Source organism: Grammomys surdaster, unplaced genomic scaffold, assembly GCF_004785775.1.
Source record: "Grammomys surdaster isolate TR1022 unplaced genomic scaffold, NIH_TR_1.0 126035, whole genome shotgun sequence".
Lineage (NCBI taxonomy): Eukaryota > Metazoa > Chordata > Mammalia > Rodentia > Muridae > Grammomys > Grammomys surdaster.
In genome coordinates this window covers 4331118-4356164 of record NW_021620848.1, presented here as the reverse complement: position 1 = coordinate 4356164, position 25047 = coordinate 4331118, and the positions used below count along the sequence as shown (strand labels likewise).

Here is a 25047-nt window from a genome sequence, read left to right as displayed (position 1 = left end):
TTTTAAGAAAAAAATAAATTGTGAGGATGGGTGAAATACGTCCTGACTAAATAAACAACAGGGGCTAGATCAAGACAGATCATGTATCAAGAATGCAACTATCAGAATAGGAAACTACATACATGAGATGCAAAAAAAAAAATCATTTCTTCCTCATCTAAGCAGCAGTCTTTAGGTTTGCTTCCAAAATGGAAACTTTTTCAATACTTTCCATTATAAGTTTTTTTTTTTTTTTTTTTTTTTTTTTTTGGTTTTTTGAAGACATGGTTTCTCTGTGTAGCCCTGGCTGTCCTGGAACTCACTCTGTAGACCAGACTGGCCTCGAACTCAGAAATCCACCTGCCTCTGCCTCCCAAGTGCTGGGATTAAAGGCGTGCGCCACCACCGCCCGGCTCAGTAATAGGCTTTCTAATATTATTATAGTTGTTCTCTTAAAGAAATTCCTTATTGGACTTTTAGAATTAAGACATTTAATTCCAGTTAATATTTACATGAAAAACACAGACCTAGAGCTAACCACAAATGGCACTCTGCTATGCCCTAGATAGAGTCCTATAACTGGTTCACAAAATCTCCATGAAATAAAAGAAATTTTGACTGACAGACAGACAGACACACACACACACACACACACACACACACACACACAAGACATAGACACAAAGACATACACACACAGGTTCAAATAAAGTATGATTATTGCACATATCATATGACAAAGAGAATGCACAAGTGCTACTAAAACAATTTCTTGGAAAGAGATGTCTTAAAAATGTTCTTTTCACTAAAACTGTAAGATTCATGTAAAAATCCATATAGTGTTCAGCAACTGCCCATTTTCAACACTATTTTATTCTAAGGAAGTCAACCATTCAATATATACCTGTGAATCTAGTAGCTTAAAATAAAAAAGACTGCTTTGTGTTCAGTAAAAATTGAAAGTCCACAGGCTGGACACATGGCTCAGCCAGAAAAGGCTAGGCTCACAACCAAAAAGATATCAAGAACTGAGTCCATAAACTTTACTCTGTAATAAGGTGAAGCCATTAAACCAACAACATTAGGAAAGAAGACTGAAAACTAACAAATCAAGTACACCACCACAAAGAAACTTCTGATGTTTCAAAGGAATCCTGACCATTCACTTGCCAGTTAATCTGCACAAAGAGCAACTCCTCTGCACACACAAGAGCCTCTGAGAACTTCACAGTATGACAACATAACACAGTAACTCATAATAAAAGCAGTGTCTGTAAGATCATATTGGGGGTGGGCATAAAATGAACTTCTAAATCTCATTCAACTTCATAGTTTACAAGTGAAATAAAATAAAAAATTTATGAACCAGGTATAAGGCACCATCTAACAGGCATGTCCACATGGGTAACATACAGCCAATGATAGCTACAATGGTAGCCCAACACATAGCCATGAACTTTCTTAAAACATTAAAATTTTGTGAATTATTTTCATGACTCAACTGTATGGTTTAATTTTCAAGTATGAACCCTGTAAATGACAACATCATGTCACAATGTCAAAAGATTAGGTGCATTTGATAGAATCTAAGTCATAGCCCACTTTATCAATATGATTTTAAGGGGAAATGGCATTAGGAGGGACAAGATAGCATAGCAGATAAGGGCACTGGCTTCCCTTCTAAAGAATCCGGGTTCAATTCCCAGCACCCATATAGCAGCTCACAACTCTACTTCCAGGAGATCAAATATACTCTTCTGGCCTCCATCAGCACCATACACGATCATGACCCAGGCAAACCACTAATACACATAAATATTTTTTATATATTTTTAAGTCAAATTGTATTTAGTACATTCTAAAACAGGAAAAAAATCATGCAACTAACATTCCTTAGAATTTCTCTTTTAAAAAAAAATAATTTAGTGATTAAAACTCTGGCCTTGAAATTAAAATACTGCACACAAGTGAAGTAGTGAACTTCAATAACCTAGCACTGAGGAGACTGATGGAGGAGACTCACAATTTTAAGTGTGTGTGTCTTGCCATGTGTATAGGCACACATTTATGTGTCCACATGCATATGAAAGCCAGGGGACAAATGTCCTTCTTGACATACTGTCCACGTTTGGTTTTGGGTGTTTTATTTTGTTTTATTCTTAATCTGGAACTCACTGATTAAGTTAGGCTGGCCAGCCATTGAGGTCAATCTCCGGGACCCATAGAATGAAAGAAGAGAACCAATTCTCACAAGCTACACATATATGAACACACACACATGGAATAAACAAATAAATAAATGTTAAGTTGGGTGTGGTGGAAAAATGTCTTTAATCCCAGCATTGAAGAGACTGAAGACAGCCTGGTCTACAAAGTGAGTCCAAGGACAGCCAGGACTACACAGAGAAACAAACCCTGTCTCACTGATATAATTAAAAAGATCAACTTATTATCAATGCTTATTATTGACTAATTTTTAATTGGTATGTTTGGTAGAAAATACAGAAATGAATCAACTCAGAACACTAAGTAAAATAAGAGCCAATACATACAAATTTATTATTATCGAATCTCCCAAAAAATTAAATATTCTAGACACAGAGACATTAAGTTTCTGTATGATATTAACATACAAAGTAGAATCTCAGTAATTTTCCTCCTTAAAGGCATGAGTAAGAATAAACACTTTCTGAAAAACTCTATAAGTTATAGGCCAATACACAACATGAAAATCCTTATTGAAGGGGTTCTAGATAGCAAACATGGTGCTAGCAGGCCTTGCCCTTCCCCCATTCTCTCTGCCTTGCTAAACAGATTACATTCCTAAACCTAGTGCACCTAGGCCTATTCCTCTATTCAGCCACTCCTTCCTCAGTCCTGAGGCTATCAACGTCCAGCAATCAAAGTACTGAAGTCCAGTCCCCTTTTGGCTCACTTAATTAACACTTAACATGCCCGACCAAAACAAACCAGCTCATCCTAACAGAGTTTCCTTTTTTCTCTTTATAAACTGCCATTTGTCTATGGACCATGTCTGTCTCCTCTCTATCCAGAGATAGCCCTTCGCATTCCTTAGAGCAAATATAAAAATATCCCGTATCCCCTTCTTGCTCCCTTGTATTCTAGCCCCCTATCTTCATCTCTCTGGTGCAAAATAAAATGAAATGAATGAAATGAAATAAAATTAAGTTAAATCTCCCTTGTGTTGAGAACTTGGTCTTGGTGTATCCTATGCCAACTCTGGACCTTTCACTTACTTATTTTTAAAAATCCAACTATCATCTCCACCAAAAAACAGACAAAACAAAACTTTTCCTATAATGATGTGAAGGCTTAATTCCATCATATGGCTTGAACACTTACAACACTGGACAGAAGCCAAAAGGTCCTTTCTGAATTAACAATATGAACAATGCACAGCAAAGGCTGCAATGCTAATCTGAAATACACTATACAAGCCGTCTTAGTTGAACTAATGAGCAAAATAAATAAGGTCTTCACATCACAGAAGAGGTCAAGAAAGACATGCCTTCCCTAAAATAGTCTCTAGCCTTTTCCAATACTTGGCACACCTTTCCACATTTGACTGAACAGCTCTTTGAGCAGGTGATATGTCAATAAATTTCAACAAATATTTATGGATCATCTATAATAACACAAGCACTCTCCTAAGAATTTCGAAACATGTCAAAAAAGACAAAATAAACAAACTAGCTATTAGTGCCCATGTACCAAGTTCAAAAGGGAGAAAACTGAAAATGACAAAAATAATAATAATTAAAGAAGAATGTTAGAAAGTGTAGGAACTCAGAAAAGATTAAGCAAGGAGGAACATTCTGAAACACAAAACACAACCATCAGGCTGCACTTTGGGAGCCTTATATACAATCAAATAAAGTAGTTTTGTCATAAACAGGAACACAGTCTTCTATACTACTCAATCCCAACACTTCAGTCTATGCTTGGTAAACCTCAAGCACCTCTTCAAAACAACAATGACTTTTCATTATTACCTAATGAACTGGCATCCACACAGTAAGAATGGCATCTAACCAAGGTCTTTTATGATGGAACACTAACAAAATTCTCTACCTGCCATTTCTCATACTGCTGTAGTTCCAGCCAACAGGAAACAGATAAATTCAGATTTGTAGCAAATGTGCCTCTCCATAATTTAAGTAATTCCTGACAATATAAGGTGTTTCTTCCAAATATCTTTTAAATTCTTTTATGACACTTCTATTGCTAGATTTTAACTAAAATTGCTTACACTTCTATCTTCATCATACCTAGGTACATCTTATACTCAGGGGACTCATAAGATCCTAGTTACCTACCTTACAGAATGCTATTAACTGCAGTATTCAAAGGATTCATTTGAAGGACAGCATCTTCTCATGTCAGTGGTGAGCAATTACCCCTAGTGTCTTCAGTAAACTTTTGACCCTCTCTCCATCAGTATAAATCATATTGTTTGACTTAGATAAGTTCTCTGAAACCTCTTCTCACTGCCCCAGGGCAGTATTTAGTGATTCACTGATACATATTCAGCTCTATTCTTGTCACAAATCTTGGAATTTTAAAAACACAAAGATGACTCTACTACAAGTCTGGCCTGTTATTTTATAATCCTGTCCTCATTTTCTTTCCTATTTTAGATATAACTACTACTCACCAGGCCAGGACTTATAGTCTAACATGGCTACCATTTTTCAGTTCTTCCTCCCTTTTCATTCCCTCACTCCTAACCTTACCTAATTCAATTTTTATAATCATCATTTGCAATTCACACCAGTAATTCCTTTCCTCACCTGACAAAATAGCACCCCTGGTTAAATGCAAGCCTCTTAGCTATACCATCAGTAACCTTAGGCAACTAAAAATGGGAGGAATAAAGAGTCTCATCAACAATCTAGTAAGAAATGCATGTGCCACCACTGTCTTACTGAGTCTTTTTTTTTTTTTTAAAACAATCAGTTTTAACCTTCAAAGATTCAATAAGAAAGATTTCCCTCAAACAGAGGTGGTGCTATACCCCTAGGGGTATTTAAAAAGCTAAATCTGTGGTTGGAGAAATAGTTCCAAGCACTGGCTCTTAGACTGAGGAATTCAGGTCCCAGTACCCACATCAGGCAGTTTACCCACCACCAGTAACTCCAGCTCCAGAGAATTCCATGTCCTCTTCTGGCTTCCCTCTTCTGGCTTCCATGGGTACACACACACATGCATGTGCACGCACACACACACACACACACACACACACACACACATGCATACATATACACACACACATATACACACACGGGGGGGGGGAGGAAGGAAGAGGAAGGGGTGGATGAATAATTTTGGACACATTTGGAATATTTATTACATATCCAAGTAAGGAAGATATGGACACAGATTTAAGAAGTCTAAATTAGTAAATAGTAAATATGGAAGTTTTCAGTGTAACCAGAAGGTTCCACAAAAATGGTTGTACTAATGAGTTGTTTTTTTAAATAAATAGATAAACCACTAAGTTTCCTATTGTACTACCCTGATATTAGGACAAAAAAGATCTTTGGTAGTTACCAGCAACCTGGGGCTCTAACATATGCTCCAGTGTTCAAGGACTGTCCCAGCTAATTGGCAAACAAGAATCTTACTTTTAAAAAAAGCTAAATGTTTGTTATTTTTAATACATTTTTATTTTGTGTAAAGGGGGAAGGGAAAGTATGCATATGCCACAGCACACATGGGAAAGCCAGAGTTGAGTCTCTCCTTCTTCTGTATGGAGCTTGGATAGCTGAACTTTCTCACTCTTAATGATGATCTCTTCGTATCCTCTCATGAATGTGGAAGCCTTTTCCTACCTCACATTCAACAAATCACCCTGCTTCCTATTTCATTCCACATGCCCAGAAGCGGTGCATTTTTAACCATATATTTTTTCCTTTCTTCCTAGCAGTATGAATGAACTGCCTCCATTCCTAATACAATCCTCTGAACTTCAACTCTACTAGTTTCCATCCTTTTGTGTCTACAAAATGAGCCTAACACTCCTGTCATCTGCATCATTTCCTCAATTCTACTGGATCACCTATCAGCAAACCAACATCATAACAGTATTCATCTTTACAAAGAAAATTTCACAAATCTTGACCTCTTGCATGGCTATTGCTACAAACCAATTTCTCTCTTCCCCTTTTAAGGGCCCATTTTTTGAGCTTATACTTTTAATTAACTTTTTCCTCCTTTCATGTTCCTCTAAAATCTACTCCAATCAACTTGTAGCCACAGGACTTCTACAAACAGGTCTGGTCATGATCCCCTAAAATTTGCATAATGTTCAGTGCTCTAAATGATTTAATTCTCTTGGTTGACATTTCAACAACAGGTGACAGAATAGATTGTTCCTTACTTGTCTCACTTTTCATCCCTTAGCATCATCCTTCCATCCAACTATTCTCTCCCAACTTTGTAAATTATTCTGTCTTTAAAACCTCTGAGTCAGTGGTTCTCAACCTTCCTAATGCTTCTACCCTCTAATATAGTTCCTTATATTGTGGTGACCCCAACCATAAAATTATTTTGTTGATATTTTGTAAGTGTAATTTTGCTACTGTTATTAATCATAATATAAGTATTTGATATGCAGGATATCTGATACGCTTCCCCCAAAGGAGTCATCACCCACAGGTATCTGAGAATATAGCAGCTACACTCCTATAAATGGCATTTGTACACTAAAGACTCCAAAATTCCTATCAACCCAAGTATCAGACTCCAAGACAAGTACATAAACAGAAAAGCCTGGATGGTTAGTAACACCTTAGTGTCCCAATCAACTCTACAAACACAACAGAGTCCATTTTCCCAATCCTAGGTCTCTCATTCTCCTCCCCATCGTCTTCTTTCTCTTCCTCCTCTTCTTCCTTTTCCTTCTCTTTCTCCTTCTATTCCTCCTCCTCCTTCTTTCTTTCTCCTCCCATTTCTTGGTGACAGCTACTCAATAACTTCATCCCTCTAACTGCTCAAGACAAAAAAAAAAAAAAAAAAAAAAAAAAGAATCATCCCTAACATCCCTAACTCCTCTCTTCCTTCTACATCCCACAACTGATCCATCAAGAAATTCTTTATCTTTACCTTCGGCTGTCTAAAATCTAAGTAATCCCGTCTTCCACCACCAAATCCCCCATCTGAGCTATACTATTGGTTCCAACTTGTCTTAAATCCCCACATAATATTTGTCCTGAACACAGAGTTGCTTCTTTTAAAATCTCAAATTAGGTTATGGCATGTCTCTGCTTAAAACTTTCTAATAGCTGCTTCCCATGTCAGAGTAAACGCTTATTAATAACTAAGGCTATCAATCTCCGGTAGTCTGACTCCCCACCATTTTTGCCTCCTCTGCCACTATCCTCACTTGCTGTGTTACATCCACACTGGAATCTCTGCTTATGGTCCCTACCCTCAGACCTCTATCTTTGCTAGTAGTTTACCCTTCATAACCATGTAATTCCATCTCCCACTGTCTCAGGAATTTGCTCAAATGCACATTATCATAAACCTAATTCCTTAAAAGTCTACAGACAATAGAATCACCCTTCAACATACATCTACTGTATCAGTCTCAAACAGATATATCATTGGTACATGAAAGCTTTATTGTTTACTTGTTTTCTACTACTATAACAGTTCCCGGCACAAAGGAAAAATTAGAATTTCTCGAAGTATTTTCTTACACAGCACTGTATTTAATGCCACAAAAGTACTGAAAAAATGGTGGGAAAAAAAGAATAAATAGCATGAATGTACTTTATAGTATGAAAGCGCAGATACACAAACATGTTCAATGGCCTTTCTATAACCACAATGTGGTACTGGCAGAGCCATCTCTGCAGCCCATGTCTCTAGAATCCTTAGTTCATATCAAATGTTTCCACAAGTATATGAAAGAGCAAGTTTGCATTTAATTTTGCATAATAATCTGTAAAAGCTCAACTCGACATCTTTTCCTTTAAATAATGTCCAAGCATAAAACAGCAAACGAACTGTGTAAGCTACAGTATCTGTTTATTCTGTTTCTTCTCATTAAAAAGTTATCATATAGGTCATAAGATTGTCTTTAGAATTTACAGATCCTGTGAAAATTCTGACCAAAAGAAAAAGGGGAGTATGTGTCAACAAACAGTGCAGTGCTACAGTCAGTCCCCTGCACCTTATGTATCACACTTATCCCAGAAGAATACACCAACACCTTACTAAACAAGCCAAAAGTATTAATTCTCAAAAAATCTTCTGCTGGCATTCTGCAGAACAGCATGACAAACTATCTGAAGATGAAATAAACACAAATATTTCTCTTAATTAGGCAGCTTTGCAAAAATGACTCAAGAACCTGCAATCTAGCAGTCAACACCCAATAAGGCTAAATTAGCAATTTAAAAGAAAAAAATGTTTTGTTTACACCCTGACAAAATAAAAAAGGTTTCATTTATACAAAAGCACTGGATACTAAAAAATATCATTAGACCATTCAATAATACAACTTCCAGCTCTGGCCAGCACTCACTACCCTTTCCAGCACTGCTCATCAAACTAAAAGCTGTGTATCTGGGTCAAAAAAGACAGAGACCTTTTCAGGACAACTTGGTACCTCCAGCTCATGTTTAAGTATTATAACTCAGCCTTTCCCCAAGCTCCTTTTAAAATGAATTGTGGCATAAATCACAAGATTAGCACTACTAGTAATCTGTAAAAAGCCACAAGAGAAAAAAAAGTTGAATACTGTCAGACATATGAAAAATGAAAAATATGACAGGGTATATAATTAATGTAAAAGCAACAGATTTGTAGTCAGATTTCATTCTAGCAACAGCTGAAGAATGAGCTAGTAGTTCTAAACAAAACCCAACTTCTTTGAGTCTCAATTCCTTCATTCATAAATTACAGAGTCATATAGTTCAAAGGCTCAGCAGGTAAAAGTATTTGCAGACAGCCTAACAACCCATCTCTAGAACCCACATAATGGAAGGAGAGTAACAACTCCAAAAGCTATCTTCTGACCTCCACAGACATGACCTAATACATGTACATACACACATATACATATATGATAAATAAATGTGATTTTTTAAAATTAGACGACACTCAAATTATTTTTTAGATAGTTCGTTTAAACTTGATCCTATGATAAATGACAACTCTCTCCAAGTATATCTAATATGAACAGACTAAATTTATTCTTTTTTTTTTTTAAAATCCTAGCTATCCTGGAACTCACTCTGTAGACCAGGCTGGCCTCGAACTCAGAAATCTGCCTGCCTCTGCCTCCCAAGTGCTGGGATTAAAGGCGTGTAACACCACTGCCCGGCTAAACTTATTCTTTAAAAGTAAATTATTTTGCAATACAGTCATACTTTAAACACTGTACAAAAAAAACTAAGAAACTATCGAAAAAACTTAAACATTAAGAATCTGGACATTTGGAAATTATTTCTAGAAAAGAAAAATGAAATTGTATGGGTTTCTTTGGAAGGAGTGTTCATACCTTTTAAACATGTATACCAAAGTATTTTACTTATGAAATTTTATGAAAATCTGAGATTTTCTTTCAAATTTTTCCCTAGAATAAATAAGTGAGCAATGAAGTAAAATATTCCCAAGACATACTGGCCCAAAATTGGTAAGTTGTAAAATTTGATGATGGAGGGGTTCCTTACACTTGTGGTTCTCTAAGTTCATGTGTACATGAATATTCCATTCAAAAGTTTCCAGCAGAGTACATCTCAGTTAAACAGCTTGCCCATGCCAAAGACTCCCTGGCACCATAAAGGTAAGTAGAGTGAAAAAGACCCATAGGGAGGAAGGGATGAAAGAAGGAAAGGACACAAAGAAAGAGGAAGGGAAGAGAGAAAGGCAGACAAAGCAAGAAGGAGCAAAGGATATCTTTGTGTTCAAAACTGAGATGGGTTATCTTGGGCCTGGAAAGCCAGGTCACACCTATCAGAAGGATATAGGATCAAAGGGAGCAGATGATGATAATGGTGACAGAACAAATTCGTTTTATATCAGTATCTGTCTCTCTTAAAAACAATGATGAAGGTTCATTGGACATATATTCTATATTAAATGGTGGTGCAGTTTCTGACAGTACTTCTAAATCTAAGTGCCAGTCAGAAGCTGTCTGGATTTATATGAAGAGAATCTGACCAGTTGAAGGAATTGCAAAGGAGGCAACATATAATGATCACAACAGAAAATGTCAGCTACAAATGAAGGCGCTAAAAAAAAAAAGTTTACAAAGAACATTTACAAATGTTCTTAAGAACATTTCAGCACCTATTAAAAGTTGCCCGAGCATGAATAAACCATACAAGTAAAGAAATAATCTTCAACCAAGTGCTTCTTATCTGCTAAGCAAATGTTCTACCACTACACTGTATCACCGGTCCCAGTCACTTGTTCATACTGGTTTTGCCAGTATATAGTACCCTAATTTTTAAAAGTGTCATGGTGATAGAATATGAAATATCTAGTATCAATTAACACTGAAAAAAATGCCAAGCAGTAGTGGAGCACGACTTTAACCCTAGCACTGGAGAGGCAAAAGCAGGCGGATCTCTAAGTTCGAAACGAACCTGGTCTAGAGTGAGTTCCAGGAACCTGGTCTAGAGTTCCAGGACAGCCAGGGCTACACAGAGAAATACTGTGTTGAAAACAGAAAAAGTGAAAATAATTTAAGAAAATAATCTATCATATACGTGTAACTGAATAAGATCAAGTGAAGACTGAAAAAGCATCAGAAATAAAAGCATTATATTTCAAGAATCACTTACCATATACAAAAATATGTTTGCCAATCTAAAAGAAATATAAAGATGAAAAACAAATGGGAAAATGTAATCGTATTTAATATTCTTTTACGTTTCCAATTAAAATACCAGTAATCAGACCACAAATGACCTAAAGCAGTGGTTCTCAACCTAAAGACATCTGATTTAAGGCTTAACTCTCCAAATAGTAAAATAAATATGTATGTAGTACCTGTTAAATTATTTTCCATTGTCCTTTACTGACATCATCTAAAGACACTGCCACTTTAGTACTGCAAATTTATACCAGCTTCTCTGATATATGTTTTGGATTTCAACTTCATAAAGATTAATGAACCTTTGTGTCAGGCAGTAGTGGCAGACATCTTTAATCCTAGAACTCAAGAGGCAGAGGCAAAAGAACCTCAAAAGAGGGGAGGGGAAGGAGACGATCTACAACAGCCAAGTATGGTGGAACATAACTATCTATAATCCCAAAATGTGTGAGGCTGAGACAAATCAGGTTACATACGTCGCGTATAGTTTAAACAGTTCCTTTGGATAACATTTCTAAATTCCCCAACTAAAATAATTGCTCTATTTTTCCTATGTCAACTTTAAAGCCTCCTTCCATGATATGATACACTGCTTCATCAAGATTCAATAGTAACTTCTTCCCTCTCTTTTTACTAAGGATTCTTAACATGGAATGTTTTCTTCATTATTATCTACAAAATAAATTAACTGAAATGTGAACTACAAATGATATATAATATGCAATTTTAAAATGCCAATGTGATCAAAAAACAAACAAAAAAATGCCAATGTGGAAAGATGGCTCAGAGGTTGAGTACTGGCTGCTATTGCAAAAGACTTGGATTCAATTCCTAGCACCTACATGGAAGCTCACACTGTCTATAACTGTTCCCTAGTTCTAGGGAATATGACATCTTCACACAGACATACAGGCAGGCAAAACAGCAATGCACATAAAATTATAATTTAAAAAAAAGAAAAAAGATGCCAATGTGGTACAGAAAGATTCTAAATGAATCACATCATTACTTACAGTTAATACAACCTTCACGGTATTACACTTCCAATTAGGTACAAAGATATGAAAATAAAATTTGGTTAAAAATATGTATCCTATATACATTCTGCTAGTGACTAGAATTGTGATTTCCCATGTTGTAGGCACTGGAATGAATATTAAAGAACATTTAATTATAATAACACATTATGTAGAACTATTTGTTTACTATGTACTTGGCAGTATTGTAAACACAGTGCACACATTAATCTTCACAAAATTAATGAGGACTTTTAATTATAGTTCACAGACCCAAACTCAGAGATTTTTATAAGGATACTGGGGTTTAGGGAGATGGCCCAGTGGTTTTAAGAGTACTAGCTGCTCTTCAGAGGGCCTAAATTCAGTTCCCATAATCCTATCAGGCAGTTCACAATTACATTACCTGTAATTCCAGCTCCAGAGATCTGGTGCCCTCTTCTGGTTCCATAGGCACCAGTTTACTACCCCCCCCCCAAAAAAAAAAAGATATATATATATTTGGAGGAGGAGGAAGGAACAGGAAGAGGAAGAAGAGGAAACAAGACTAGACTAGACTAGACTAAATTATCCACAACATAACCACCTATAGTCCCAAAATCTGTAAGGCTGAGACAAGGTTGCTAGTTCTTAACTAGTCAAAAATCCCAGATAAGTTTTTTTTTTTTTAAGTAATTACCCACAATATAAGTAAGAAAGTGGCAAAGTCATAATTGGAGAGGTGGCTCAGTGGTTAAGAACACTGGCTGCTCTTCCAGAGGTCCCGAGTTCAACTCCCAGCAACCACATGGTGGCTCACAACCATCTGTAATGGGATCTGATGACTTCTTCTGGAGTATCTGAATGTAGCTATAGTGTATTCACATAAAATAAATAAATATTTAAGAAAGAAAGAAAGAAAGAAAGAAAGAAAGAAAGAAAGAAAGAAAGAAAGAAAGGAAGGAAGGAAGGAAGGAAGGAAGGAAGAAAAGAAAGTAAGTTAGTTCTGTTGGAGAGTTCAACATTTAAGAGCACCTCCTACTCTTGCAAAGTAAGACTGACCCAAGCTCAGTTCTCAGCACCCATTTTGGGCAGCTCACAATGACTTTTAATTTCAACTCTGGGGAATCCACTGGCCTCTTCTGGTCTCCATGAGCACCCATTCACATGCCACTTTGTTCACAAACACACTTACACAGACATTCACATTAAAAAAAAAAACTATTTGAAAATGTTTAGATTTTTACTTTTAATTATGTGTATGTGGGTAGAAACGTATACGCATGTGAATGCAGACACCTGCAAAAAGGCCAGAGACATCAGAGCCCTCTGGATCTGGAGTTACAGGTTGTTAGCCATCTAGCATGAGTGCTAAGAAACAAACTCAAGTCCTCAACAAGAATAACACTCACTCTAAACAGCTCATCTCACTCTAAACAGGTCATCTCTGCAGCCCCCTAAATAAACCTATTTTTAAAATGTTAAGCTGAGTGGTGGTGGGAGGTAGATACAGGCAGATGTTGAGGCTAGCATGGTCTACAGAACAAGTGTCAGAACAGCCAGGACTACACAGAGAACCCTTGTCAAAAAAAAAAAAAAAAGTTTTGATCTATATATCTATACCAGTCTCTAGCCTTCTAAATAAACACTGTTATCGCTCCATTTCCAAACAACTCTTGAAGAGCTCCCTATTCCATTAACCATAGAGATCCAAAGTTCTTCCTAACAAAGCACTGCTGCAGACAATATTAATTTCGGTACAGTATTTATAAACCCGTTATACCAAAGTAATCAATCTTGTTGCGAATCTCTCAACTCTTATCACTTACTCCTCTAAATAGTTCTTCATGTCTTCTACTTCTGACTAAAACACCTTCTAAATTTTAATTTCAATCTTGGAGGTTCAAAGGAAATCCAATTACCTTCACAAAGTCTCTAGTTAAAAGTCCGAATATGAAAATCTTTGCAAACTCTCTTCTATAGAATCTACAACTATTTTAGCTATTAATAATATCCTTCCTTATATTCAAACAGCATACTTCTCTCCAAACTATAAATTGAGAACCATAAGTCAATGTCAGCATAAAAAATATAGAATCCAACTCAGTACATAAATATAACATCAATAAATATCGGTAATGTGTATGTGGGTAGAAAATATCTGATATAGACCTGGATTTGAATCTATTATCTTCTAGCTGTTTGACAGTAACAAGTAATGCTGAGTTTCAATCCTTATTTATAGTAAAATTAAATGTATAGTTCATGAGATTATTAAAAAATGTTTTCTAAAAACTGCCTTCAACTATGAGATAGACTGACAGCTCTTAATAGTGAAGCCAGAAAACAAAAGAATGGCATTTTCAATGCACTTAACCTGAATATAGGGGCTAGAGAGATAGCTCAAGAATTAAGAATACTTGCTGATACTGCAGAGGATATAGATTCAGTTTCCAGCACCAACATCAACAGTTCACAACTGCCTATAAACCCATTTTCAGAGGACCTAACTTTTGGCTTCCACAGGCACTTGCATACATATGGTCCATATTCAAATAAGCAGGCAAACATACATATACACAAAGTTATTACATGCCTTTAATCCCAGCACTGGGGAGGCAGAGGCAGAGGCAGGCAGATTTCTGAGTTTGAAGACAGCCTAGTCTACATAGCAAGTTCCAGGACAGCAAGGATTACACAGGGAAAAAAAAAAAACTGTCTCAAAAAAATGTTTTATTTTTTATATGTATATGTATGTTTGCCTGCTTATTTGTATATGGATCATATGTATGCAAGTGCAGATAGATTAGATAGATAGATAGATAGATAGATAGATAGATAGATAGATAGATAGATAGGCAGGCAACTAGGTGTGGTAGCTTTCTTGAATCAGGACAAGAGAATCAGAAGGTCAAGATCAACCTCAACTAACTACATATTTAGGTCAGGCCAGCCTGGGTTACATGAGACTTTCTCAAAAAAGTCAAAAAGAAAAACAGAGGGAGGGGGAGGGGAAGAAGGGAGGGGGAGGGAAGAGGGGGAAAGGGAGGGGAAGGGGAGGGGGAAGGGGAGGAGGAGGCAGAGGGGGAGAAGGAGGGGAAGGGGAGGGGGAGGAGGAGGCGGAGGGGGAGGGGGAGGAGGAGGCAGAGGGGGAGAGGGAGAAGAGGAGTAGGAGGAGGAGAGGGAGAAGAGGAAGAGGAGGAGGAGAGGGAGAAGAGGAAGAGGAGGAGAAGGAGGAGGAGGAGGAGGAGGAGGAGGAGGAGGAGGAGGAGGAGGAGGAGGGAAAAAGAAAGAAAAAGAAAAAAACAGGTGGTCTTAGGAATTCAGACCAAAAACAAAAGGAGCTAAGGACTGCTATGTTTCTGAATAAATTCAAATATTAGGTTTTAATATTACTGCTTGTCTAATATTTAAACTTTTTTGTTAAATACTGAACAGAGAGTCAATTATACAACTAAAATAGGCTATAAGAAGAGGGCAATTACTATATAAATAATCTATACGGGCTGGTGAGATGGCTCAGTGGTTAAGAGCTCTGGTTGCTCTTCCAGAGATCATGAGTTCAATTCCCAGCAACCACATGGTGGCTCACAACCATCTATGGGGGATATGATGCCCTCTTCAGGCAAGTGATGTATATGCAGCAAAGCACTCATACATTAAATAAAGTTTAAAAAAAAAAAAAGATGGAGCTATGGAGTTATTTAAAAAATAAAATAATCTATACGCTGTCCAAATTTTAAATGGCATGTCATATCAACTAATATTCTAATACAGTCAAAAATGTAAAACTGTATTATTTAGAAAAACCTTAAAAACTTCAAAGAAACTAAGGAGAAACCACATTTCCCGACCTATCCACTCACCCACCATTGGGTGGTGTGGGTGGGAAGGTGTTACAATGTCTATCCTTTCAAACTAGAAAGTTGTAACGTTTAAAGTTCAAAAGGTCAAAATTTAGTGGGATTAAGTGCCTAGTCCAACTTGTGCAGCCAAGACGTGAAATCAGGTCTTCTTAGTTTTAAAATGAATATTTCAATGATATCAAGTTCATTTTTGAAGGAAAACAATCAAATGACAAAAAATTAAAAAAACAGAATGATGATGAGTGTTTAGGTTAAAGGAAGAAAAAGACATCAAAAGGATGATTAGTAACTAAGTAACATTTTGGGTCTTTGGTCTTTCCATCCTGCTTCTTTTGGGTCAGATCATCTCCTCCCATGTGGACTGTTAGCTGTGACCTACATAAAATGTGCCACAGTGAGAAGTGTCTCCTTCTACAACTCCAATGAGTTCCTCTTCCCTGAATCCCTCTCTATCCCTCTGCCTGTGTTCTATATACTGCCACCTAAGTCTCCATGGTCAGCATCAAGTAAAAATAGTAATATGTTACACCCTCAGTAATCATTTGTATATAACAAGTTTCATTTCCATAGACCCTGGCTTCCCCATATATAAAATGAGAAGTTGAATTAATTAACTTTAGTAGATAATTCAAACTCATATTTTATTCATAGATTTTTTTTCCAATTTGCTTTTTATTTTCAATTTTTCAATCTTTCAGAAAAATGTAAATATTACCATACCACTTGTACATATTTCACTTAGCTTCACAGAGATAAACCAGACCATTATTGGTCATAATCCACGAAACATACTCCTAAAAACTATAATCACAAATGCCTTAATCCAAATGCTGAAATCTCATAACACCAAAATCTGATTGTTTAAAATCCTAGAAGTCATAATGGCAAAAAAACAAATGGTGAAATCCAGAAAGCCAACTTCTCCAAAGCCCTAATTCACGTATTCAAAAAGGCTTTTAAAGCATGGGCCAGCAAAAATGGCTCCTCAGGTAAAAGTGCTTATCACCGAGTTCAATCCTCAGAACCCACAAGATAGATGGAGAAACTGTCACAATCTGTCCACTGACCTCTACACATACAGGCACACATACTTTTACAACACTACTAGTGGAAATAAGCAGAAAAAAACTTATATGACTTTAATTTTGGATATTATTGAATTTATTTAGAGACCAATGAGATGACCTAGGGCCAAAATTCTATCCCTAGGATCCCTTAGGTGGAAAGTGAGGACTGAATCCTGCAAGTGGTTCCCTGACTTCCATATGTGGGTTGTGGCACATATATCAGTGTGTGCTCTCTGGCACACAAACGAAATACAAAAAAAAAAAAAAACTAAATGTGATTTTAATAAAATGTTAAATGTATTTTACAAAAGACAGGTCAGAAAGAGGACAGCGTGGAAATAAACTAGCATTTCTATGCTAAATTGGAAGCACCTAGTAAATTAAGAGATTATTTCCACTAGTCACAACTGTTTCTGCAATTTGTGGTGAACACTCTATCATTTCTTTGGGTGGTCACATCTGAATCCCCAATCTTAATGAAGCAGAGCCAAAATCCAGATGATGACTGCTACAGGATAGTAGCCCAGGGCTGAGGAAGTAGGAAGAAGACAAGTTGTTTGTGCCTACCCTGGACAGTATAGCAAAGCAAGATCTCAGAAAATAAATAAGCTGGTGGTGGATGGCTCAGCAAGAACTGTTATAACTTAGCAAACATTTTGAAGGTACCACAGGATTTCCTAGAAGATTGGATATAGGATGTAAGAAGAATGATGTTTATACGAACAACTAGTGGATAGCACTGCCTTCATCACACATGATAAGACCCATGAGTAGAGCATATTTTTAATGAAAATCTGAACCAGAAAGGTCACGCATTGCCTATGGGACTATAAAATTATACAATCATTTTTTAGAAAAGACTGATTCGCAACCATGTTCCACTCTACATGTATACTAGACATTCTAGTGATTAGGAAGTTGAATACACGGCTTTGAATAAAAATTCTCCAGCTGAAATATCTCAGCAAGTGATACTAACTTATAAGCCAAAGTAAATGCAGTTTTTGAAGACAAAGTCTAGATGTCCTCAATAAGCTTCAAAGTTTTAAAATGAAAAAAGAAACATGTGAAACAACAAAGGAAAAAGAAACTGATAAGGATTTGTCAATAACATAAGAAGTAGGAAGAAGACAGAAGGTAGACAACACATCGTCCTGAAAGCCAAGAGTACTTAAGGAGGTATGAGAATATTCAACTGCCAACTGCTGTTTTTACATGAAACCAAATGACTGAAAACTGACTACTAAATGTAAGCACGCTTGTTATTACTCATGACCTTGTCTAGGGTACTTTCAGTTCAAAAGCAGAAAAGCCCTGATAAAAATGGGCTTAAGAACATAATGGAGAAACTCTGAAGTAGTCATACAAGGCCAATGGAACTATAAAATCATGCAATCATTTCTGCAAAATAGATTAAACTTCTTCAAAACAGCTAATACAATTTATGTGACTGAGCAATTCTAATGCTAAGTATAGACTCATACACATTTTTAAAATATGTTGAAAAAAATTGTTGGGTGGTAGCACATGCCTCTAATCTAATCACTGAGAAGACAAAGGTAGGTGCATCTGAATTCAAGGCCAGTATGGTATACAGAGTAAGTTCCTGGACAGCCAAGGCTACGCAGAGAAACGCTGTCTCAAAAATCCAAGAAAATTAAAACAAAATTAAACATAATATTTTTCATAATAGCCAAAACATGGAAACAAGTCTAATGTCATCAACTAATGAACAGATAAGCAAAATGTGGTATATCCATACAATATTATTACCTCACCATAAAAAAATAACAAAGAGTTGATAACATGTATGTAGTATGAATGCACCTGAAAACCTCTAAGGTTTGAATGTAAAATGTCTTTCATAAGATCACAGCTTGAACACTTGGTCACCAGCTGATGGCTCTGCTTGGTAAGAGTCTGAAACTTTTAGGAAGTAAAGTCTTCCTGGAAGAAATGAGTCACTGGAGGCAAGGCCTTAATGTTTCATAGTCTGGTCTCACTTTCTGTTTACTCTGCTTCCTGAGTATGGATACAATGTGTGAGACCTGCCAACTTCTACTACCCTGCCTTCTGTTCTATCTTCCCTACTACGATGGACTATACCAACATGAAACTGTAAGTTAAAACTAATCCTTTCGGGGGCTGGTGAGATGGCTCAGCGGTTAAAGAGCACTGACTGCTCTTCTAGAGGTCATGAGTTCAAATCCCAGCAACCACATGGTGGCTCACAACCATCTACAATGAGATCTGATGCCCTCATATGGGTGTCTGAAGACAGCTACAGTGTGCTTACATATAATAAATAAATAAATCTTTAAAAAAAAAAAAAACTAATCCTTTCCTTCTTTAGTACAAGAACATTAAACAAAAACAAAATTAGGCAAAGAAACCAGACATAAAGACCATGTGTTGGCATCAGGAACTGGCTTTACAGTCCAGGAATGGCTTTACAGTCGCAGTTCACCTCCAAATCCAGACACCTCCAAATCCAGCCAATGATGGTGATGTCACCCATAGACAACAGAGACCTGTGCATCTGTTGCCATGCAAATGCCATACATTACCAGCACCCACCTGATCCACCTTTACCTGCACCAGCGGTGTGTGCTGTTACATCACAGCCCAAATAAAAGGGAGGCAGACACCCCCTGACCTCCCTCTCTCTCCTCCTTCTTGTTCGTCACCCCCCCCCTTCATTCTTTTCCCCAACAATAAACCTCTCCTGTAGAACTGTGCTAGCCTGGTGTGATCTATCCAGTTAAACCACAATTCTAACACAACACCATATATGATTCCACTTATTTAAAATGATTGGAACAGGTAAACCCTATAGATGTGGCAAGTCAATCAGTGATTTCCAGAGTCTGGAGAGGAAACAGAAACTGCTCAGGGTTTTATAAGGGGTAATAAAAATGTTCCAGAATCAGTGGTAGTGGACCTACATGGATGAAATATAATAAAGCACAGAATCATACCCTTGAATTATATTGTATTCATATTGTATTCATAGTCAGTGTTCTATTGCTGTGACCACACACAATGACCACAACACTAGGAACACATTTAATTGGGACTTGCTTACAGTCTCAGAGGTTTAGAACATTATCCTCATTATCTGCATGACAACAAGCAGGCAGACAAGGTAGCTAAGAGTTCCACAAACTGATCCTTGGGTAGTAGGAAGTGACCCTAGGCCTGCCTTGAGCTTTTGAAATCCCAAAGCCCACCTGGTCCAGTGCCCTCTTTTATTATAAAAGAGGGCAAAAATCTAGGTGTGATGGTTCATTCCTTTAATCTCACCACTTAGGAAGCAGAAGGAGGCAAATCTCTTGACTTAGAGGCCAGCCTGAACTACATAGCAAGCTCCAGGCCAGTCCACAGGCTACATAGTGAAGCCCTGACTTGAAAAGAGAGAGAGAAAAGAGGGATGGAGGAAAGAGAAAGGAAAAAAAGTAGCTTAAATGTCGAAGTGAGGTCAATTATGGGATTTTTTGGTTTTGATTTTTAAGAATTACTTATTTACTTTATGTATATGAGTACACTGTAACTGTCTTCAGACACACCATAAGAAGACATCAGATCCCATTTCAGATGGTTGTGAGCCATCATGTAGTTACCGGGAATTGAACTCAGGACCTCTGGAAGAGCAGCCAGTGGCTCTTAACCACTGAGCCATCTCTCTAGCCCCAGAGGTCAATTGTTTTAACATGAGAAAAATTACCCATTTATGTGGGGAAACCCTGTCTGAAGAAAAGTTCAAAATAATGATTCATCTCCTTCCCTTCTATGCTATTCCTATACCCTGGTCATATCTAGAAAATTATCACACTTGTAGCTAGAAATGGTTTTCAATGTCTACCTAGCTTAAAACAGCCCACACACAAATACTTATTCTGGGAATGGTCTCTTTTATCCTTCCCCAACACAAAGATACCTTAGAACAACCACAAACCCAAGCTTCCATCAGGAGATATTGATTCCAAAATCCTGTGCTCAAGAATTATTGAGGAAGGATTGAGCCAATCAGGGTCTGCCTCACAGAATACAGATGTTAAATTAAAGTACAAACTTGGTATATCTGTGTGGCTGAGAAATGTTAAGACAAAAATAAGGCTGTGAGAACAGTCACATTTTTACTGGAAAGATAAAGCAAGCAGGTCTTCAAAAGAATAGATCCATCATGGGTGGGCAGAGTGAAAATGGTTTAAGAAAACACAATATTAAAGGCCTTTGGACTGTTGCTTTAGTTTTACCTAAGCCTCTCCAAATTCCTGCCTATGACGTCTGTAAGCAAGACCTTTATTTCTATTATTCACAGCTAGAAGTTCCAAATGGTATTGTACTAAACTTTCTTTCCTATGTCTCTTTCCTACTAGCATCATGAAGGCAGACAGTTTCTTATTCATGTCTTCATTTTCAGGACTAGCAGACCCTTAAAAACATCAGGTGCTTAATGATGAATTAAGAACTACTAAGACCGGGCAGTGGTATCACACGCCTTTAATCCCAGCACTTGGGGAGAGGCAGGTGGATTTCTGAGTTTGAGGCCAGCCTGGTCTACAGAGTGAGTTCCAGGACAGCCAGGGCTACACAGAGAAACCCTGTCTGGAGAAAAAAAAAAAAAAAAAAGAACTACTAAGACATACTAAGAACTGTGCATTTTACATATAAATTTTTACAAAAATGTATAAAAACATACTGTTCTTTAATAGAAAGAATGATGAAATGAGGAGCTGGAGAGATGGCTCAGTGTGTAAGAGCATTTGTTACTCTTGCAGAGGACAAAGGTTTGGTTTCTGGAACTCACGTGGTCACTTACAACCACTGGCAACTCCAGTTTCAGAGATATACCACATTCTTCTAACCTCTACAAGCACCAGACACATGTATAACACACATACATACATTCAGGCAAAACGGTCATAGACATAATACAAATCTAAAACAGAAAACTAGAATAATGAAATGCTATGAAAAATAAAATTGTTTTGTTTTTCAAAACAAGGTTTCTCTGTGTAGCCCTGGATGTCCTGAAACTATCTCTATATACCAAGCTGGCCTCAAATTCAGAGATCCACCTGCCTCTACCACCTGAGTACTGAGATTAATGGCCTTCACCACCACCAGCCAAAATTAATTTTTAAGTTTATCAAAATAGATGAATATAAAATGGACTATGAACAGAATATAAAATAGAATGTAAAAAAAAAATAGACTTAGCCAGGCAGGCTGGCACTTGTCATTATTTCCAACATTGGGGAGGCAGAGGCAGGCAAATCTCAGTAAGTTTGAGGCCAGCCTGGTCTACAAAGCAAGTCCAGGATAGCCAGAGCTATTATAGAGAAACTCTGTCTTAAAAGAGAAAGAGGGAGGGAGGGAGGGAGGGAGGGAGGGAGAGAGAGAGAGAGAGAGAGAGAGAGAGAGAGAGAGACGGAGAGACGGAGGGAGGGAGGAAGAAGAAAAAAAAGAAAAAATTAGCACTAGAATTAATTGATTATTGATTGTAGAATATATATAATTATTTCAGCTTTTTGAATGTCTAACAAAAAAGACATACTAAGAACTGTGTCTTTTTTCATAACAAAATCAGGAAGAACTGTAACAGTAATACACTGCATTGACTTATACAGAAACAATTTATATAAATATATGCACTCTGGCTAACAGATTATATATGTGGCCCTCACCCTTACAATGAAAATTCAAAAGAAATTCAACTAGTATAGTTAAGTGGCTTCTTTTCTTTGGACAGTAGGTTTTCAAAGTGCTGACTCCACTTTTCTCATTTAGTTGCTTCTTTTAAAGTGACACCATGAAGCAATCATGGTTTGTTTAATCCTAGCATACAGGCAGTAGAGGTGGGTCGATCTCTATTAAGTCAAGTGAGTTTGAGGCCAGCTTGGACTACACAGCAAATTCCAGACCAGCCAGGGCTACAGAGTGAGGCTGTCTCAAATAAACAAGCAAAGAAAAAGACAATAGTGAAGTACAAATAAATATAAAACTAAATAATTCCAATTTCGTGCCTTCTTTAAAACTAGTTTTACAAAGAATAATCCTAATCAGTCTTCTATTATAACTATTCATCAAAACAACCAAAAGAGACCTTTAAGCTTTAAGACCTTGATGCTATTAATTTTCTTCACAAGGCAAAACAGACATAACCAGAGACTTCTAAAACTGGTCAGAAAGCCTAAAACAACATTTCTTAAAAAAATAAAAAATAAATAAAAAATAAAAAGTCTCTGTAACATAGCTCAAATCCTAGGCTCGTCCAGTGCTCTTTCGGTTGTCTGTACTTGTTTTTTAGTGGGTTTTTTGTTTGTTTTGTTCATAGGGAGGGGGACTGCTATATATGATACAAGTACATGAGTGTGCAGATGCTCACATATCACACGCAAAAAAGGCGAGGACAAAGCATTGCCTTCAGACAAGGTCTCTCACTAAGCTGGAAAGGTCGGCATGTCACCTAGGCTGACTGGCCAGCAAGTTCTCAGGATCTGCCTGCTTACCTCTCCCCCCTCCTCCAATGCTGGGGTTACAGGCACACACAGCAATGTCTACCATTTCACCATTTTACATGGGACTGGTCATTTGAGCTACAATCCTTATGCTGGCAGAGCAAAACACCATCAACCAACTGCCCTAGCCTGTACTAGTTTGTACTTAACATTTTCCTCCCCTTTTCTCAGGAGATTAATATTATACCAAGTACTAACCTCATCTAGGCAAATGTTTTGCATCTACTTAATGACTTAATTTTTATCTTTACTAGACATTCATGTTATTAATACAGGTGAATACAGGAAATCACATTATGGCCAGGATTCAAATGATGTTATCTTCTAACTAATAATAGCTGAGCTTTATTAAAATGACTTAAAGGTTATTTCAGGCAACTTAAGAGTCAATGACAGAACATACTATCCCTAGCCAATGGTAGGACAAATTTTATATGAGTTTTCTTTAATCTAGTTTTACTTTTTATTCAATATGCTTATGTTAAAATAACAAGCTACATAAGACTTGAGTTCTTGCCAAACCATCCAAAGAATGCTAGCCTGGACGATGCAAACCTTAAGTTTCAGAAAATTTATGATATAACCTACTAATTTATTGAAAACCTATCAAAAAAAAAGCAAAAACTAACACATCTTCAGTAGAGTACACTGTTACCCTAAAGATTATAGGTCAAAGTAATCAGGTACAAAAAGAACAGTTCTGTGGATCTGGTTATAGCTCAGTAGCAGGCCAAGCATACAACAAAGCCCTAGGTTTGATTTTGAAGAGAACATTGCCATGGAGGATGGAGATGGTATTTGTTTCTCTGATCTATTCCCATTAATAGCAAAACTAAGGCTAAAGGGTAATTTATTATATACAATAAAAAACAGAATTGTGATTCTATTAAAATTCAGCTACACTAAAGTTAAAGTCATCTTTTCTGAATAAACTAAAGAATCTCTGACAAGATAGGGTTCCAAGAAAAATAATCCAAAAAATGTTTAAAAGAAAAAAAAATAAGCTTGCAAAGTTTGGTATGTTAAAATGGAACATACAGGCATGGTGGCGCCTTTAATCCCAGCACTCGGGAGGCAGAGACAGGCAGATCTCTTTGTGTTTGGGGGCTGCCTGCCTGATCTATATGACAAGTTCCAGGCCATGGCTACACAGTAAAGACTTGTCTCAAAAAGTAGTAAAGGATACCCTGAAGTTCCCATATTATTTTCTAACTAATAATCCACCTGTTCAAAGACTTAACATTCTGCAACAGCCCAGAGCTTCCAATACCAAATTCACATTACCAAAACTGCCATTACCTAAGCACCCAGAAGGCTGAGGCAGGAGGATCACTACTAGTTCAAGGCCAACCTGGACTACATAGCAAAGACACTGTCTCAAAGACATTTAAAAAGCTGTGTATGCTGGCACACAACTTTAATTGTAGCATTTGAAAGGCAGAGGCAGGTACATCTCTGAGTTTAAAGCCTGCCTGACCTACATAGCCAAACTCTGTCTCAATCAATAAATACATACATACATACATACATACATACATACACACACACACACACACACACACATAAATGGTTGAAACTATGCAGATAAACACTGTATTTCACAAGGAATACATTTACTAAGAACCTGTAAATTTTCATGTCTGTAAATCAAAACTTGAGAAGATCATCTAGAATTCAAAGACAGCATGGGCTACATTGTGAGTTCCAGGTAAGCTTAGGCAACAGTGTGAGACAGAAACAACTTCAAACAAGGAAGGAAGAGAA

The 25047-nt window shown here is 37.0% G+C and overlaps 1 protein-coding gene across 2 annotated transcripts in view; it reads right to left on the bottom strand.

The window, feature by feature from the left end:
* Positions 1-25047, bottom strand: part of Strbp (spermatid perinuclear RNA binding protein) — a 112932-nt gene that overhangs the window by 61868 nt on the left and 26017 nt on the right. The window lies entirely within an intron of this gene.